We start from the raw sequence: 14,550 nt of genomic DNA, 5'->3' as shown, positions 1-14,550 counted from the left end.
CAGGACCTAGAGCGGTTACTGACTGCTTGTAACTGCAGTATGGGGGTTACAGATATAACTGTGTCAACCCCTTTTACCCTACTCTGAGCCTTTTGTCTCGCTCCACACACTTCACCTGCATTTACATCTTTATTCATGAATCCAGTATTGCTATTGCCCTCTAGTCTACAGAAAGACTCTTAAGTCAGGATAGCTTTCATCTGACTGTTGGTCTTTTGAGTCACATTTGGTTGAGGCTTTGTTGAGGCCCAACTTCTGAGTGAGACGAGACACTCGAGTGTGCAACTGTTTGTTCTGCTTTTCTAACTTAGCAATACGTTGGATTTGTTCTTGTGCAATGGATAGAGTAAATTCTCTGTGGCAGCAGATAATGCCCTTCATATTTTTCTTCCGAATACAAGCACCAAGTACCTTTTTGCATTCTTCAATAGACCAAACTTTTTCTGGATGAATCCCAAATTTCTTTGTCAAATCCAATCTGACTGACTCAGTCACTATTGAGTCCATGTGCTTTCCTAACAATGATTTGAACTCACTATCTGTCCATAAAGGGGTAGCTAGTCCACCATTCTCAGTTGTTGGAATTAGTCTAGCGTTCTTTCTCAACATTTTGTAATGTCTTTCTGGCACAACAATACACTTCAACACTTCCCTGACAGAGCAGAGGTTAACCTAGTTAATACACATCGTAATGTATTCAACCTTCTCTGGTGAGCAGAGTAGAACCAACTTGCTTATACACTGTAACAGTTGTAACCTTCCCTGAATTAACAGAGGATGAACCTTCTTCTCTAGCAAAGTAGAGGATGACTATTCTGTTAACACACCACCTTCCCTGATTAAACAGAGGATAAACAACCTTCCCTTATAAAGCAGAGGATAAAACTTCCCTAACTTTACAGAGGATAAACCAATATTAGCACGTAATGCTAATCTTCCCTGCCTGAACAGAGGATAAACTTCATCTCTAAAAGAACATTTTTAGAGGATAACTTAGTTAACCAAACCCTACAGCTGTCTGTTAACTCTTCTCTGACGGCGCAGAGGATAACAACTTTGTACTGGTCTTAATGGTTCTTTTGGATAGAGTATCACTCACCAACCCTTGGGTGTACAGGAAAATTCAGCTTGGATCTTCTTTTGGATCAGATCTTTGTTGTGCTTGAAGTTTCAATCAGGATTGAGGTGAGAAGCTCTATCCGGGCCACGGTGCCAAAACTGTAGGAAACTTTTTCCTCATCAAAGCAGAGACCACGAGACGTTGGGATATCTTTCAAGCAGAAGTTACTCTTTATTGAGAAACACGCTGTGCGTCGCTGTAGTCATCCAAGTCCAACAATAGCAGTCTACTTGGTATTTCATATACATTCGAGGGGGAGGGATACATAGAGTAGAGGTGGAGACAATCTAAACAAAGCATGCAAATGCAGGGCAGGAATCAGCCCTTTCCCTACATTTCCCAGCCATGATCTAATCAGCATAACGGTGTCATTCAAATGCATAGGTGCTAATCCACTCAGTCTGACAGTATCGCCCATACCTTTACATTATCATAGAGACAAAGGCACCGCTGTATCTTGAGCTTGTCCTGCCAAATGGTCAGGAAGTGCATGAAGACAAAAGGGTAATGTTACAGACACCTGGGCTGCCTGCCTTGATCTCCTTAAATTGTCATTATCTTTACCTCAAAATGTTAAATACAATATACTTCACCTTAGTATTTCATGTGAGGTTATGTCAGGATGTAGGATCAGCAGATCTTAAACAGATTCTTAAATTTGTAATCCTACAATATGAAGGGCATTATCTGCTGCCACAGGGAATTTACTCTATTCATTGCACAAGAACAAATCCAATGTATTGCTAAGTTGGAAGAGCAGAACAAACAGTTGCACACTTGAGTGTCTCGTCTCACTCAGAAGTTGGCCGTAACAAAGCATCAACCAAAAGTGACTCAAAAGACCAACAGTCAGATGAAAGCTATGATGACTTACAGTCTTTATGTAGAATATAGGACAATATCAATACTGGATTGATGGATAAAGATGTAAATGCAGGTGAAGTGTGTGGAGCGAGACAAAAGGCTCAGAGTAGGGTAAAAGGGGTTGACACAGTTAAGAGTTTGCCATCAGTGCATAGAAATTTTTCTGAGTTTAGGAGAGAGTTGTCCAGAATTAAAATTAAGCTCTATGATATTTCCCTAGCTGAAGTCATCCAGCTAATGTCACAAATTTTGACAGAGTCAGAATTCAATGATTTTGAAAGTGTTGTAAATAATTCTGAGTTTCATGAGTTTAATTCTGAAGATTAAGAGATTGAAGAAAATGAAAAATTTAAATGCATTTACACTAAAGAAAAAACTTGTTCATGAAAGAAGACAAATAAAAAATATATATATATCTTGCTGTATCAGTGAAGTTGAACTTGTGAAGTTAGTTTACAGGTGCATCTCAATAAATTAGAATATCATGAAAAAGTTTTTTTTTCTTTTTTTTCTGTAATTTAATTCAAAAAGTAAAACTTAAATATATTCTAGATTTATTAGACATAAATTAAAATATTTCCAGACTTTTTTGTTTTCATTTTGATGATTACAGTACCACTGATTACAGTGGACTGAAGCTGGAGTCAGTGCATCAAGAGCCACCGCACACAGGCGTCTTCAGGAAATGGGCTACAACTGTCACATTCCACGTACCAAGCCACTTCTGAACCAAAGACAACGTCAGAAGCGTCTTACCTGGGGTAAGGAGAAAAAGAACTGGACTGTTGCTCAGTGGTCCAAAGTGCTCTTTTCAGATGAAAGTAAATTTTGCATTTCATTTGGAATTCAAGGTCGCAGAGTCTGGAGGAAGAGTGGAGAGGCACAGAAACCATGTAGCTTGAAGTCCAGTATGAAGTTTCCACAGTCAGTGATGATTTGGGCTGCCATGTCATCTGCTGGTGTTGGTCCACTGTGTTTTCTGAAGTCCACAGTCAACGCAGCCATCTATCAGGAAATTTTAGAGCACTTCATGCTTCCTTCTGCTGACAAGCTTTATGGAGATGCTGATTTTATTTTCCAGCAGGATTTGGCACCTGCCCACACTGCCAAAGGTACCAAAAGGTGGCTCAATGACCATGGTGTTACTGTGCTTGATTGGCCAGCAAACTCGCCTGACCTGAACCCCCTAGAGAATCTATGGGGTATTGTCAAGAGGAAGATGAGAGACACCAGACCCAACAATGCAGATGACCTGAAGGCCGCTATCAAAGCAATCTGGGCTTCCATTACACCTGAGCAGTGCCACAGGCTGATTGATTCCATGCCACGCCGCATTGATGCAGTAATTCATGCAAAAGGAGGCCCAACCAAGTATTGAGTGCATAGAAATGAACATACTTTTCAGAAGCCTGACATTTCCGTTTAAAATATCCTTTTTTTTATTGATCTTATGAAGTATTCTAATTTATTGAGATAGTGAATTGGTGGGTTTTTGTTAAATGTGAGCCAAAATCATCACAATTAAAAGAACCAAAGACTTAAAGTACTGTGTGCAGTGATTTTATTTAATACACGAGTTCCACAATTTGAGTTGAATTACTGAAATAAATTAACTTTTCCATGACATTCTAATTTATTGAGATGCACCTGTATATAGTTGATATATATATATATATATATATATATATATATATATATATACATATATATAAACATGTAAGGTCACATGTAGTCATTTTTAAAGAGTTTTCTATTGATTTTACAACTTATTTATATTACATATTATCTGTATTAATATTTATTTAAACTAAATGCTTAATAATAACTGATAAACTAAAATTGCTTGTGTAATGGATTTATAATAATATAGATCATAGTCAAACCAAAAATTATTCAGACATTTTTGATATATTTTTACTAGTGGGTGCAGGACACTATAGTTCATTTATGTAAGTGAGGATAGCAAAATAAAGTAAACTGTGACATATTATACCCAAAAATTCTTCATACAGTGGATTACCAGTAAAATTGATAAAAAAATTTGGGACCAAAAATTATTCACTTTGACCTGACCGTGTTTTGCTTAAGTGATATCTGACATAATCAAGATTTTTTTTTTTCTGACACAGTTTAACTCTGAGTTCTTGTCATATTTATATATAATATAGCGAATAAACTGAGATAATGTGTGAAATGTTGAAGGTGTCTGAATAAATTTTGGTTTGACTGTATATAAATCATAGCCTATATAATCATAAAAATATTCTAATTATCATTAAAGCCATACAATTTCATCGTTAAATATTTGTTTTTACTAAAGTGACCTTTAATTTGGAGGAAGAGAAACTGGAGGAGTGACTTTATTGCGTTGGATGTGTCAGCAGAGATTGTATATAATGGGGAGATAAGAGGGTCTGTATCTCTTACCATTGGAGAAAGCGTAACGGCTAACTTAATCACGTGCGGCTCTTCTCAGCCTATCGTGTAATGGCAGTGACATCAGATGCAACGTTCCCTAGTCTGCCTTATCTTAAAAAATACATTTTTATCAAGCTAAAATGTACATATAGTTCCCAACGAAAGTATTGTTTAGTGTAAAACATGCTGAAGATTAGCAAACAGGCTGTCAATTAATTAAATGATTAGCTATCTCCCCACAAAAGCGGTTTAATCACCAAAGTGAAGCCTCTCATCCATTGACATCCATTCAAAAAACAGCCTTTGGTCTCCTTCTCTGCGTACCGCCAGGGGCGGGGCGTTAGCATTAGCCGTTACGCTTTTTTGGCTAAAGGTTGCAGGCTTGCCTTCCAGTGGCTTTGGTGTCAGTGTCACTTTACTCACATCTGATTGGTCCAATTTTGGTTTGAAATCTCTTACCCAGAACAAAACCTGGAGCAGGTTGGCTGTGGAGCATAAGTTACTGTGGTGATGAACACCGCTAAAATCCAAGTCACTTTCATGGTACCTAAAACTCAGGATTGGCGAAAACTAATCTGAAACTTACCTGGCCAGTTAATCCGGCTTCATGGTACAGGACCCAGGAATTAAAGCATGTTTATCAGGCTTGGGAGACACATAGACATAAAAGGGGGCTTGAGCACCTGCCCTTTTTCTTCCTCGAGAGAAAGTGCCCTTTTTTCTGGTGTTTTTTTTTTTTTTGTTTTGTTTTTTTTTTTTTAAATAAATGAATATATATTCCTGTTTGTGCACAGCTTCCCTGTCAAACAAATATATTTACTGAATAAAAAAATACTATATATCAGGTCGGCTTTGTCGAGTTCAGATGCCCTCCCTCCGTCAACGTGACACGCCATTCCCGCACACACGCGCGCCCTGCCCCACCTCGTGTTTGCTGTTGGCTGACAAATTGTGACAACTATAATATTTAACTAATATTATATTTTTAATTGTGCTGGTTGGCCAAAAACAAGGATTTAATCGTGCTGTGTAACAACAACAATTACCAGGCTTTTGCCGCTCTCTGTAGGCATTTGTTATAATACATATTATGCACTTTTAACATTTCAGGGGAAAAGACTCTTGATGTGTTTAAATATGCAGATTAGCTTGTTTTGGTTAATTTAGAAGAAATCTACAGATGCAAACAGACGGAGGGTAGTAGGCTTAAAACAAACACCATCTAAATGTGTATTTTGGAAGTTTTCTTTCCATAGAGTAAACGAAGACATGGAAGCAAAAATAGACCATAATCTTAAAATTGTCCACTACATGAAAGAAATGTTCCAATAACACCAAAATAATTAAAACGATTTATTGATTTGAGCAAAATAAACAAATTATTAGTGAAACTATGTCCCGCTCCTTGGTGCAGTCATTTATTCTAAATATATAGCTACTTAAATAGTAGCATAGAAAACAAGCACATTTAGGCATAGTTTCCTTTGCTGTTGTGATAAACCTAGTGAATACTAAAGAAGACCAAGGTCTCTGTTTGAACTGATTATTTTGTAGAAATCTGTGGAGTATGAAACAACTGCGTGAGTGTGGGGGAATTAAAATAAATTGGTAAGGAAGTCAGAGTTGTTAATGTCAGGTACTGCTGCAGGAAAACAGGCGAAGGAAGATGAAGATTCTCAAAACATGTAGTTTAATGTGATCAGACAGGCAACAGGTAGCAACACGTACATAAAGACAATACTGGACAAAGAACTGAACTCAGGCAGGAACCTAAATACACAAAGGTAAATGACAAACAGCTGTGGAGATGATTAGTGTCCATTGTGACTGATGAGTGGCGGGAACAGAGAAGCACATGACAATCAAAACAAACAGAACATGACAGTGACCGTGACAGTCCTGGAGGTGGGCGGAGTGATGATGGTGGAGTGGTAAAGGGAAGACAACGATCCCCTGGCGGCGTTGATGGAGGATGGCCGATGGCGCAGACCCAGAGCTCCCCAGAACCGACAGTCCACGGCAGAGTCGAGGAGGGGAGGAGCCCAGATGGTGTTGGGCGGACTGAAGGCATCTGGGGGACGACCGATAGAGACTCAGCAGGTGGATCCAGGGGCGCAGACGGAGAGCTGGCGAACTCCTGCGACATCGCAGGCTTAGGAGACCCCAGTGATGTCACGGCGATGACCGGTGAAGGTAGAACTGGAGATCCTGAGGGCTGAGGTGACGCCGGTGCGATGGAGGACAGAGGCGACCCCGAGGGGAAGGAGGAACCCCCTGTAGCCATAGAGGTGGAGGGATGGAGTGGAACGGACGGCCCACAAGTCTGTGGCGGAAGAGGTGGGACGACTGACCAAGGGGGATCCGGCCGGACGAGGGAGACCGGAGGAGCCGTCAGTCGGAGGGTCTCCGGTGGAACCGTAGGTGGGAGGAGCCTGGATGGAGCCGGAAGGTCGACGGGCCGAGAAGGAGAGAAGAGGTCAACGGCGGGAGGTGAAGCCACAGGATCCTCTTGCTTGGGCGCTGCGGATGGATGAACGACCTGCGGCTCGACGTCACAGGGATTCCCCGGCGCAGGGCTGGAGACATCCGGCAGCGATGGGACTGGAGGACTGGCTTAGCACTGCGGTGACGTCAGCGTGGGCAGATCAACGGTAAGGAGGTCAGAGTTCATTGTGTAGTCCATAGAAAATAATGCTGCTGCTGATGACGATACCGGGTGGGATAGGGTGTGAGTTGAATCCTCACTGAAATCAATCAGCCAGTCCTTCCTCTCCGTGGACGTCTCTCCGTCATCTGCAGATGTTGTGGGCTCACACCCCTGGTCAGACGTCAGATGGAGTTCCCCTTCCGGGGCGATGGTCACGTCTGTCCTCGTAGTTTCGGGCTCTAGTTGACACGTCGTGGCCGGTGGAAACTCTCCGTCTGCGGGGGGCTCACACGAGTACTCCGCGGTCCGCGGTTCTGGACCGGGACGTGACGCTCTCCAGACACCGGATGATTGCATCTCTCCAGCTTAGTCCGGTGGTGTCTGGGAGGTCAACGGGATGGTGGAAGTTAGCCCCGATCCAGAACAACGACTTTAGGGTCTCATCGTCGTAGGGGCAGGTGAGTGCTAGACGAAAAAAAACTCCTTGGTGAAGAACAAAAAAAATCGTGGCTCAGGTGCAAACTTCATTGCGCTGTCCATTTTTTTGGTCCGGTATTCTGTCAGGTACTGCTGCAGGAAAACAGGACGAAGGAAGACAAAGATTCTCAAAACACGTAGTTTAATGTGATAAGACATCAGAACATGACAGTGACCGTGACAGTTAATATATTTAATGTTTTGGTTATTTTTTTTAAATAAATAATTATGAGAAGTGCACTTTTTTCCACTTGAGCCCCTGCCCCCCAAAATGTCTGTGCATGTCCCTGCACGACAACGAAACAAAAAAAAAACAAAAAAAATAAAGCATTCTCTTCCTTTAATCCTTCCCTATTCTAGCTTATGCTACTCTAAGCAAGGTCTGAAACTTGTATTGTGAGCACTTCTTGTGTCTATTTGCCTCTTCACGATGACTCGCTTATTGTATTCCTCACTTATAAGTCACTTTGGATAAAAGCGTCTGCTAAATTAATAAATGTAAATGTAACAAGTGAATAGGGAAATAAATTATATATCAATATTCCTACGAAATATTACATATTATTATGAAAATGTTGCCTATCATTACTCCTCTATTACACTTCTTGTTTTTTCATTACATATTGCTCCAAGAACACATTAATATGCAAATTAGATACAGTGTATGCATTGTATTGAAAGGGACTACCCGTTTATGGACATTTTACATGTTGCTTAAAGTAAAATCATATATCAATTCTTTCTGTTATATCTTTCATAGCATTAGTTGAGAATCATCTTTATACAAAGTTTGATTAAAAAAATTCTGAAACCTAAAAACAAACTAAAAATTGTTTTTTGCCTACGTGTCATTTCATGTCTTTTTTATTTTTTAAACTGAGTCCTGGTGTCACAGAGGACATAGCATAATATTTGAATAAAATATTTTTTCAAAAATATTTTTACATGACTGGTGGCAGTAAGCAACCAGTCATTATCATGTTCATTTGACTGCTTTAATTGGGATAAACTCACCTAAAACGTCAATCATACTATAGAATAGAGTCATAGGAATATATTCATAATAATAAAATAATGTATTTCCATGCAGTGAGAGTGATAGGGAATGCGTTACACTCTTACAGCCATCGGCTCGCCACTGGCAGGTCACGTGACCTGTCAGTGGCTGCCCCTGCCAGCCAGCTGAAGATGAAACCCCTACTGCATATATGTATAACTGTGTATATATATATTTATACCTTGGTCTGTTTAAATACTCGATTCTGATTGGCTGGAAGGTGTTTGACCGTGTAATGCAAAGGTACTTCCAGTCAGTTTGATTACAGATCGAAATTAATCTGCCACTATAAACATTGGTAACCATAGTAACACAGTTACACTTGCAAACAGAGTGAGAGACATATATGAAAACGTGGTAACACTTTACAATAAGGTGTATTAGTTAACATTAGTTAATGCATTAGTTAACATTAACTAACCATGAACAACACCTCTGTTGAGCATTAGTTAATGTTTGTTAACGGTAACTCACGCATATATTAATGCATGTATTCATGTTAACTGCACAATTAGTTAACATTAGTTAATGCATTAGTTAACATTACGTAACCATTAACAACCCCTCTGTTCAGCATTAGTTAATCATTGTTAACGTTAACTCACACATATATTAATGCATCTATTCATGTTAACAGCGCAAGTAGTTTACATTAGTTAATGCACTATAATATGAAATAATCACGAACAATGCCTGTAAATAGCCTTAATGTTTTAAGGTTAACTTACTGTACTTATTTACATTAGTTTATGTAACAGTTGACATACTAAGGGTGAACATTTCTAACTCACCATCTTACCCTAAAGGTAAAAATGCCATTGTGTACCTTATCAGCATTATTTAATTACAAGGCATTGATTTGGGCTGTAGGCCTAAACATAATTCTGAAGTGGAAACCATCTGAACATGAACAGATATGTTGTGAACAGATATCATTACTTACATTCAACAAAGCATTCATTAATGGAATTTGTGAACCTTATTGTAAAGTGTACACTATTTCAACATTAACTGATGTGTTACTAACATTCGTTGACCCTTTATTAACATGACTTACCATTAACAAAGCATTTATTAATGCAATTTGTGAACCTTATTGTAAAGTGTACACTATTTCAACATTAACTGATGTGTTACTATTTGTAGAGTCAAGTCAAGTCAAGTCACCTTTATTTATATAACGCTTTTTACAATGCAGATTGTGTCAAAGCAGCTTTACAGTAATAACTGGTATATAATTTTGGCTGCACAGCAGCTCTTAAAGAAAATGGTGTCAATGCAGGCAGATGCAAAGCACTGTTGAATATCAAATGTCAAATGTCAAGTGTCCCCAACTAAGCAAGCCAAAGGCGACAGCGGCAAGGAACCCAACCTCCAACAGGTGACATCAGGTGGCAAACAGGTGGCAAATAGGTGTTAAAATGGAGAAAAAAACCTTGGGAGAAACCAGGCTTAGTTGGGGGGCCAGTTCTCCTCTGGCAAACAGTGCTTTGTTACGATTCAGGTAGCTATCATAAGCCCGATAGGATCGCAACATTCAAAGTATTTATTCCAGTTCAATCCAGTTGAGGATCGCATTCATCACGCGGGTATGGACGGTTTGTTGAGGAACTGTGCCACTGGCTGTCGTGTTGATGAGGCCTTCACAATGGATGATCTAGTTGACTCAATCTCTGCTGATACTTCAGGGGTACGTTGTGGTCGTGTCAATCTCACCTGGATACGGCCCGGATCCGGTTGACTACGGTAAACCTTCGGGATAAACAGAAAGACTAATATTAGCGTAGATGCCATTCTTCTTCTGATGTAATGAGTACATCTGGTGTTATAGGAAGTGTTCCTGGTTCCGGCTGCCTAATTTATGCAGCCTAATAATCCTTTAATGGATTTGGAAAAATAAATTGATAATGTGTTATGTATATTCCAGGTTAAAGAGATGCGTTTTTAGTCTAGATTTCAACTGACAGAGTGTGTCTGCTTCCCGAACAATGCTAGGAAGATTGTTCCAGAGTTTAGGTGCCAAACAGGAGAAGGATCTACCGCCTGCAGTTGATTTTGATATTCTAGGTATTATCAGCTGGCCTGAATTCTGAGATCGCAATAGACGTGAAGGACTATAATGCATTAAGAGCTCGCTCAGGTACTGGGGAGCTAAACCATTTAGTGCTTTGTAAGTAATTAGCAAGATTTTAAAATCTATATGATGTTTAACAGGAAGCCAATGCAGTGTTGACAAAACTGGGCTAATATGGTCATACTTCCTAGTTCTAGTAAGAACTCTAGCTGCTGCATTTTGTACGAGCTGTAGTTTGTTTAACAGACGAGCAGAACAACCACCCAGTAGAGCGTTACAGTAATCTAGCCTTGAGGTCATGAACGCATGAACTAAATGTTCTGCATTTGTCATTGAGAGCATATGTCGTAGTTTAGATATATTTTTAAGATGGAAGAATGTGGTTTTACAGATGCTAGAAACATGGCCTTCAAATGAAAGATTGGTATCAAAGAGCACACCCAGGTTCCTAACTGACGACGAAGACTTAACAGAGCAGCCATCAAGTGTTAGACAGTATTCCAGGTTATTACGTGAAGAAGTTTTTGGTCCAAAAATTAGAATCTCTGTTTTTTCTGAATTTAGTAGTAGGAAATAACTGGTCATCCAATTTTTTATATCAGCTATGCATTCCATTAATTTTGTGAATTGGTAAGTTTCGTCAGGGCGCGAAGAAATATAGAGCTGAGTATCATCAGCGTAACAGTGAAAACTAACGGCATGCTTCCTAATGATATCTCCTAAGGGTAGCATGTACAGAGTGAACAGCAACGGTCCTAGTACTGAGCCTTGCTGTACTCCATATTGAACTTGTGATCGATATGACATCTCTTCGTTTACTACTACAAACTGATAACGGTCAGATAAGTATGATTTGAACCATGACAGTGCAATTCCACTAATGCCAACATAATTTTCGAGTCTATTTAAAAGAATATTGTGATCAATAGTGTCAAATGCAGCACTAAGATCCAGTAACACTAATAGAGAGCCTTTATTAATATGACTTACCATTAACAAAGCATTTAAATGAAAAAAAATATATATATCTGTAATTGTTTAACCATTTTGTAATATTTAGTTTGTTTGCTGTGCAACACAGAAGGCGTTTTCTCCTATGCAGCGACTGACAATGCATAAGATACACCAATGCACAACATAAATTCCCAAATCACATCAACTTTATTTGTTCGCTGTACTCCAAATCTTTATAATCCATATGTTTGTGAGGAACAGATCCAAATTCTGCACTTTTTCCGGCGATCTTCATCTTCATTCTCAGCAGCGACATTCATAGTCAAAGTCCACGCTCGTTATGATTCAAATTTGAAAGTTGCGCCTTCGAGAAGCTTTACGGCATGGTTTACAGCACTGATATCAAACGCTCATTGGATCTCACCTGCTTCGTCACAGATTGCGACATGCCGTGTTTCAGTGGACTGACATTTGAAATGAGTGTGGGCCCTCACGGAGAGAAGCCGGATTCATTATTTCATGGATTAATAGCTTAAATTCTGCTCTGAACCCTATAAAAACTATTACCGCCAGAGAGGAATGCGACTGGAACTCATCATGATTTGAACTACTTTTGGTACCACCTTTGACATTTTCGCAAAAATAAATTATTGTTATTATGCTTGTTTGTCTGTTATTCTTTTATTTATAATAGTACGGAGTTTTAAGAAATGGTTATGGGTAGGTTTAGGGGTAGGTGTGGATTAGTGGCTCAAAATATCGTTTTAATGTTTTATTTTTACTAAAATTGTCATTTTCCTGAACATTTATTTCCATTATGTTTTATTATTTTAACATTCTGTATAAAATGGGTATAGGTTCAGGATGGGGTTTAGGGATCTTACATTTATCTACAAAACGATAAAAGGAAAATTATGCATATATCTTTATCATTATGACATGAAAGATTTGTAAATATATTCGTAAAAATATAGTAAGTATTTTTACGATTTAGTGCTATAAATACGTCAATGTTGTACGTTTCAGCACCTTTCTAAACATACAAAAATGTACTTTTTGTGTCTTTGAAACTTACGTATTAATACCTACGTATTAACAATGAGACCAGGCTGGTAATAAAGGTTCTGAAAATGTATTTGAAGAATGGCTTTCACTCATTTAAGGTTCAGTAAAATCAATAAGGTTCACAAATTACATTAATGAATGCTTTGTTAATGGTAAGTCATGTTAATAAAGGGTCTACAAATGTTAGTAACACATCAGTTAATGTTGAAATAGTGCACACTTTACAATAAGTTTCACAAATTCCATTAATAAATGCTTTGTTAATGGTAAGTCATGTTAATAAAGGGTCAACAAATGTTAGTAACACATCAGTTAATGTTGAAATAGTGTACACTTTACAATAAGGTTCACAAATTCCATTAATGAATGCTTTGTTGAATTTAAATAATGATAGTAAAGTGCATATAAACATGAACAACATATCTGTTCATGTTCAGATGGTTTCCACTTCAGAATTATGTTTACAGCCCAAATCTATGCCTTGTTAATAAATAATGCTGATAAGGTACACAATGGCATTTTTACCTTTAGTGTGAGTGGTGAGTTAGAAATGTGTCAACTGCTACATAAATTAATGTAAGTACAGTAAGTTAACATTAAAACATTAAAGCTATTTAGAGGCATTGTTCATGATTAGTTCATTTTATCTAATGCATTAACTAATGTTAACTACTTGCGCTGTTAACGTGAATAGATGCATTAATACATGCATGAGTTAATGTTAACAAACATTAACTTATGTTGAACAGAGGTGTTGTTCATGGTTAGTTAATGTTAACTAATGCATTAACTAATGTTAACTAATACAACCTTATTGTAAAGTGTTACCATTTCATATTATAGTGCATTAACTAATGTTAACTACTTGCGCTGTTAACATGAATAGATGCATTAATATATGTGCGAGTTAACGTTAACAATGATTAACTAATGCTGAACAGAGGTGTTGTTAATGGTTAGGTAATGTTAACTAATGCATTAACTAATGTTAACTAATTGTGCAGTTAACATGAATACATGCATTAATATATGCGTGAGTTAACGTTAACAAACATTAACTAATGCTCAACAGAGGTGTTGTTCATGGTTAGTTAATGTTAACTAATGCATTAACTAATGTTAACTAATACAACCTTATTGTAAAGTGTTACCCATTGCACTTGTATTTTTAAAAACACCTGCAGCTTTTTATTTTTTTTAATTACATAAGGACACCAAATATAATTTTTTTTTTTTTTTTACATTGAATCTATCTATTATTTTCTGACGAATTAAAATCAGAAATTGTGACAAGTGTCTCCTGTCTTTTTAAATTTATTAATTTCTGTCCAAATATCACTTCTACCACAAAACAGTTGGCAAATTTGGAACTGTGAGACCTTTCTGACCACATGTTTTGTCAAGATTAGAAAAAGTTTTGACTATAAAGTAACTAAAATAAATGGTAACACTTTACAATAAGGTTCATTAGTTAACATAAACTAATAATGAACTGCACTTCTACAGCATTTATTAATCTTTATTAATTTCAACATTTACTAGTACATTATTAAAAGTTAACATTTGTTCATGTTAGTTCACAGTGCATTAACTAACAATGAACAACTGTATTTTAATTAACTAACGTTAACAAAGATTAGTAAATACAGTAACAAATGTATTGCTCATGGTTAGTTCATGTTAAATACATTAATGTTTAACTAATGAACCTTAGTGTAAAGTGTTACCAAATAAATATTGTAATATGAATCCTGACATCACCCACTAGGGGAGGAGCTCACTAAAAGAAATTAAAGTACCATTTCCATGGTAACGCAACATCCGATTTCAAAATGGTTTTCATTGTCTGAATCTTGAGTTCATAAGCTTTCAAA

Source organism: Ctenopharyngodon idella, chromosome 3 (genome assembly GCF_019924925.1).
Source record: "Ctenopharyngodon idella isolate HZGC_01 chromosome 3, HZGC01, whole genome shotgun sequence".
Classification (NCBI taxonomy): domain Eukaryota; kingdom Metazoa; phylum Chordata; class Actinopteri; order Cypriniformes; family Xenocyprididae; genus Ctenopharyngodon; species Ctenopharyngodon idella.
The sequence above is the reverse complement of the archived record's forward strand: the minus strand, read 5'-3'. Positions refer to the sequence as shown.